Source organism: Lacerta agilis, chromosome 12 (assembly GCF_009819535.1).
Source record: "Lacerta agilis isolate rLacAgi1 chromosome 12, rLacAgi1.pri, whole genome shotgun sequence".
Classification (NCBI taxonomy): domain Eukaryota; kingdom Metazoa; phylum Chordata; class Lepidosauria; order Squamata; family Lacertidae; genus Lacerta; species Lacerta agilis.
In genome coordinates this window covers 29,234,808-29,241,611 of record NC_046323.1, presented here as the reverse complement: position 1 = coordinate 29,241,611, position 6,804 = coordinate 29,234,808, and positions in this window count along the sequence as shown.

The window sequence follows — 6,804 nt, the reverse complement described above, 5'->3', positions numbered from 1 at the left end:
ACGATCTTATTCAGAAGTATGTCAGTTTGTCAGAAAGCTGCATTAGTTATAAAAATACATACGTTTGTATATGTATAATTATTTTGATGATCTCTTACCTGCTTTTCCACTCCATTGATCAACCGTCTATGGACAAAAAATAGCAGTTATATCATTGAATCCATGACTGCCCAGTTTCTTACACAGGAGTTCTGCTCTAATACTGATGTTAAAAATTAAATTCCAACTCTACAATTCTTTTGATTCTACGGCATTTTAAATCTTCATCTTGTGGAATATCTAAGACTCCAATATCGACATTTGGATGGAAGAATCTTTGGGTCGTCATTATTATGCTGAAGTTTTATGTCATGGCAGCTAATGTTGGCATTAATTTTTCTCTCTTTCCTAATTACAAAAATCATTACATCTGTACTTAATTAGCCCCATATTTTTGTACTAATTACTTTCACATGCCATTGACTGCTGTTAATGCCTTTTTTGGATGGCAGCAGATGACATTTTTCATTTATTCCTGTTCGGTTTGACTACACTTTCTGCCTCCTAAATTTGTAGCGCAGCAGAACATGAGCCCCTTTCAGGCATTCTGCATGTGCAGGTACCGAATGCATGAAGTAGCCAGTGAGAATGAGTGGACAGCTCTGCCCCAGAGGCATGTGCCTCTAGCAGTTGTGTGATCGGCTCCAGTCTGAAGGGGAATCTACATACTGTACATACCTATATCAGGATGGGGGACCGAGTCAATCTGGGTTCCCAGCCCCATGCAGGGAGGCCTAGTAGACTGGACACACATGATATATGGATGATATATCTGCTACAATGTTTTGCAGTAAATGTGCCTTCCCTCAAGGTCCCCACTTCTGTCGTACAGTATTGCCTCTTCCCAGAACAGAAGGTTGTATCCAACTAAGTTCTACTTATGGAACTTACTCTACTCATAACCCATTGAACTTAATGGACTTAAGTTAGTCATCTCCATTCATTTCAGTGGGGCTACTCTGAGGATGACTAATATTTGGATAATGTAATGCTTCCCCAAGTCCTTCTATTGTTGCTGTTGCCCCAGTTCCTTCTCAGGCAAATGAGTGAGTGAGTCAGTATGTTCTGTAGGTTAACTTAGAGCCCAACAGCAGGTACTCGGACTGGATCCAGACTACAGCACTTATTTGCCATTATGAATAAGAAAGATGTTTCTTTGTTAACCATTCTTCCAACCTTTGCCTGCAGTCGCGTTCTTTGTTAAAGAGCATAGACGACAATGACGTTAAAGGTGCGTAAATACAGCATCTATCTTGTTTTGATGACACAGATACTGAGATCTTTGGCATCAGGCATGAACAGATCAAGGTCCCCATCGAATGTTTTTAAGATTGACAGATGAGGCAGGATGAACTCTCCCACTCACTGTGCTGAAAATGAAAAGCAGGTGTGGGCTGGCGTGTTTTCGGTCATGATGACTGCAACTTTGCTGCATGGCTGCTTTTATTTTATTTTGAGAGCTCTACAAATTGTACTTCTCCACCTTCCAATTGTCCTTTACTTCCCTCATTGCCCCGTTGTGTGAAGATTTAACCAAGGTCTTCATGGTATGTTTAGAGTGTTCGCCTTACAGAAAGTACCCTATATTTTTCATATTAAGTCTATACTGATGTAGCCAACCTTGTACCCTCTGGTGGACTACAACTAGGGCTTTTTTCAGCTGGAACATGCCGGAACTCAGTTCTGGCACCTCTCAGGTGGGTGCCATAAGAGAACAAGGAAAGTATTCGTGGTGAGTTCTGGCACCTCTTTTTCTAGAAAAATAGCACCGACTACAAAATCAGCCCCAAGTGGCATGACCAGGGACGATGGTGTGGAAATTGTAGTCTAAAACATCTGGACTGTATAATGTTATATCTCCAAACTATAGCCATATATGGGGCTCACATGACACTTGTCAGCTGCAGGCACTCATAAAACCAGACACTGGCATAATATCCTAGAAGCAATAATAGCAAAGCAGATATTAGCAGAAAGCTGTAGCTCAGCGTTAGAGCTTCTGATTTGCACACAAAAGGACCCAGGTCCAATGTCCGGTATTTCCACGTAGGGCCCTGAGCACATTATTTGTATCAGTACCAGACTTTTTAATAACGTGGTCCATGTCACACCCTCTGAAGGATTTCCCGTTATCTAGCTATTATAACCTGGTTGCTAATAAAAGCTGGCAAAATGCTGAAAATGCAGGGTCATATTGTCCATAAGTAAAGATTAAGGTAAAGCCAGCTCCGAGCCTTTTGTTATGTTTTATCCAGGTATCTCTCTGATTTCTTTGAATGCTGCCTCCCTGAATGTGGCTGCCTTTTCACAGGTCCACCACATGCCCTGATGTGAACCCAACGTCATGCACCCACTCCATGAAATTTCAGGGTGAGTGGGTCAGACAAACTGGAGTGTGAGGTGCCCCTTCTGCAGAATTTCCCATGCCCTCTCTGATTTGAAGGGGAACTTGCCCCACATGGCAGCCCAGTCTGCCTCTTTGATAGAAGATTGCCAGTCTGACTACCAGATAAGTCACAGCCCGTTCGCTGCACCCATGTCCTGCTGGAGTAATGTTTTATATATATTTTGAGACCGGCCCATGGTCCAACCTTCAGGAATGTTTTGAAAACAATGAAGTTCAGAGCCCACCTGCATTTTGAAAGTCTCGTCTTTCAACTGGGAAACGTTCAAGCACCATGTGCCAGAGGATTTAACCACATTAGGCATCTGCATCACAAGAGAAACCAGAGCACGTGATCTGAAATAGTTGTATTACTCTGATATGCAGCAACGTAGTGAGATAAGGAAGAGGCGGCAAGAAAAAAAGTCTAACCGAAAGCAATTTTGAGGCATTGACAGGGAAAATAATAATAATGACCAGCTGCAATGGAGACAGCTCTGTCTGTTGGCCCAGATACACATTATTTTATTGGCCTCAAATAAAATATTGTTTATTTAGGCCAACAGACGGAGCTGGCTCCATTCCAGCTGGTCATTATACAAACAATTATGTAACCCTAATATTTGCTTACATTTATTTGCCTACATTTATTTCTTGTCCCCCTGACGCTGCCCTTTAATTTTGTGTTGTGCCTAGTAGGTTGCAAGCTTGCAGGCACCAAATTTTAGGTGCTTTCAATATGAAATTATTAGTAGCAGGCCTATTAGTATTTCTTTCCTTTTCACCTTTAAGTTAAATAGGCATATTTCTGCCCCCACAACCAAGGACTATGCATGTATAAAGAAAATTCATCCTGTTCTTCACTTCGAAGGCTGGCAGAAGTACATTAGGTATTCTCAAGGGCTTGTGAATGCTTGCTGTATTCTTATTGCCATCCACAGCATCTCACAAACAGCTTTTGATTTTCCCACCCTGTTTAAAAGAAGAAGAAGCAATTTTCACTGTGACAGGTTGGGCTATTCTTGACACGCAAGTCCAAAAGTCCTCCCAAGGGCACTGAACTAGTCATGCCTATAAGTCTATACCAATATTATACAAATCCAAGGAATATAGACTCTTCCATGACTACCAGGTAGAAGTGATCAAGGAATGCTCTGTCATCATTAGGACATACCTTACTTTATTTTGCCACAAGTTCAGAATGACATGCAAAAGATCTGTTTATTGCACATTTTTTTTAAAATATATTGCTATTAAAGATTTCTTAGTTTACAAAAAAAATACGTGCCTTGTCTCTTTTTCAAGTTGTGTTTTCTACAGATCAGTTTCATTTCTTTTTCATTTCTTGTGAGACATTATAGTATTAGAATTTCTGAGGGCATATTTGCTTGTGGCTCAGGTCAGCTTGACCTGATTTGCTAGGATGCATCTTTACACACACCTGATGAATCCACCTACAGCAACACTGATAGTAAATTGAATACAGTGCAATTAACTAAGTTTAAATGATCTCTAAGCTACCTCTGGTAGGATATTTATGATTTTCATCCATTACAATTGTTAGTGACAACCCCACCCCCACCCAGTCTTTCCAGAGGACAGAATCTGAAACCACCAATGTTTCAAAGAATATCTAGGCTTTCCTTTTATTATGGACAACTAAAGATTGTTGTTGTTTAGTCATTTAGTTGTGTCCAACTCTTCATGACCCCATGGACCAGAGCACACCAGGCACTCCTGTCTTCCACTGCCTCCCGCAGTTTGGTCACTCATGTTGGTAGCTTCGAGAACACTGTCCAACCATCTCATCCTCTGTCGTCCCCTTCTCCTTGTGCCCTCTTTCCCAACATCAGGGTGTTTTCCAGGGAGTCTTCTCTTCTCATGCGGTGGCCAGGATCTGTCCTTCCAGTGAGCAGTCAGGGCTGATTTCCTTCAGAATGGATAGGTTTGATCTTCTTGCAGTCCATGGGACTCTCAAGAGTCTCCTCCAGCACCATAATTCGAAAGCATCAATTCTTTGGCGATCAGCCTTCTTTATGGTCCAGCTCTCACTTCTATACATCACTACTGGGAAAACCATAGCTTTAACTATACGGACCTTTGTTGGCAAGGTGATGTCTCTGCTTTTTAAGATGCTGTCTAGGTTTGTCATTGCTTTTCTCCCAAGAAGCAGGCGTCTTCTAATTTCGTGACTGCTGTCACCATCTGCAGTGATCATGGAACCCAAGAAAGTGAAATCTCTCACTGCCTCCATTTCTTCCCCTTCTATTTGCCAGGAGGTGATGGGACCAGTGGCCATGATCTTAGTTTTTTTGATGTTGAGCTTCAGACCATATTTTGCGCTCTCCTCTTTCACCCTCATTAAAAGGTTCTTTAATTCCTCCTCACTTTCTGCCATCAAGGTTGTGTCATCAGCATATCTGAGGTTGTTAATCTTTCTTCCGGCAATCTTAATTCTGGCTTGGGATAGGATCTAAAGATAGGATCCCAATTTAAGAGTCCTAACTGTCTACTTAAATGTAAATCCTGCTAAGATCAATGGGTTTTACTCCCAGGCAAATAGGTTTAGGACTGCAGCTTGTTGTTGTTTTTCAGTCGTGTCCGACTCTTCGTGACCCCATGGACCAGAGCACGCCAGGCACGCCTATCCTTCACTGCCTCTCGCAGTTTGGCCAAACTCATGTTAGTAGCTTCGAGAACACTGTCCAACCATCTCATCCTCTGTCGTCACCTTCTCCTTGTGCCCTCCATCTTTCCCAACATCAGGGTCTTTTCTAGGGAGTCTTCTCTTCTCATGAGGTGGCCAAAGTACTGGAGCCTCAACTTCAGGATCTGTCCTTCTAGTGAGCACTCAGGGCTGACTTCTTTAAGAATGGATAGGTTTGATCTTCTTGCAGTCCATGGGACTCTCAAGAGTCTCCTCCAGCACCATAATTCAAAAGCATCAATTCTTCGGTGATCAGCCTTCTTTATGGTCCAGCTCTCACTTCCGTACATTACTACTGGGAAAACCATAGCTTTAACTATACGGACCTTTGTCGGCAAGCTGATGTCTTTGCTTTTTAAGATGCTATCTAGGTTTGTCATTGCTTTTCTCCCAAGAAGCAGGCGTCTTCTAATTTCGTGACTGCTGTCACCATCTGCAGTGATCATGGAACCCAAGAAAGTGAAATCTCTCACTGCCTCCATTTCTTCCCCTTCTATTTGCCAGGAGGTGATGGGACCAGTGGCCATGATCTTAGTTTTTTTTGATGTTGAGCTTCAGACCATATTTTGTCCTCTCCTCTTTCACCCTCATTAAAAGGTTCTTTAATTCCTCCTCACTTTCTGCCATCAAGGTTGTGTCATCAGCATATCTGAGGTTGTTGATATTTCTTCCGGCAATCTTAATTCTGGCTTGGGATAGGATCTAAAGATAGGATCCCAATTTAAGAGTCCTAACTGTCTACTTAAATGTAAATCCTGCTAAGATCAATGGGTTTTACTCCCAGGCAAATAGGTTTAGGACTGCAGCTTAGTCACACTGAAATCAATGGGACATATTGGTCATGATTAATTGAAATCCTGATTTCGAAGTCACTAAAGAACAACTAACTTTGCCTGGATCCAATTCAAAGGCTTTCAAATTCTGGGATAATTTTTCTGGCACCTCATTTGGATATGTAGTCTCTCTTGGTAAAAGTAATCTGATTAATCCTTGGCCAAAATTATTGCACATGTCAGCACATCTATCTAAATCTGAAGGCATAGGAGCCCACAATCTTGCTGCAGGTCTGGGGTTGGACCTGGGTCGTCCCTTGACAGAGGAAAGGTGTCAGAAAATAACTAATTATCTTGCAGGTGCCCAGTGGGTCGATTAAGGTATGATCTTAAGGTAATTACTGTTAGAAAAAGTCACTTAAATAATGCAAATGCCCAGAGAGAAAATAACACTTTACTGAGGAAACTGAATGAAAACAGTGTCTAATTTGAAGAGAAAACTTGTTTGTAGTGAGCAGAAACAGGAATACTATTGCTCTTCCCCACCAATCCCAAAGGGCACCAACCATCACTGCCTCCTGTGGGTTTGAGTGCTAACTCCACTCTGCTGAAATCTTGGTATGAATCCTGTGACATGGGCCCTGTTGCAATGGTTGATTTATTTATAGTTCATTCTTTCCTATTACTGAGTTTTATTTTAAATGTCTCATATTTTATTTACCGTTTATTTCCCTTCTCTTTCCCCAAGATTCCAGAGCATCAATATTTCAAAAAGTGTCTTCACATGTTTAATTTGTTGCCTTTAAAAAGCGAGCAGGCAAAATCTTAATAGCAGAAATAAAGACCAACAGGTTTCTGTGGGTGCGTTTTGATTTCAAACACGTCTTTCTTCAAAGTAATGT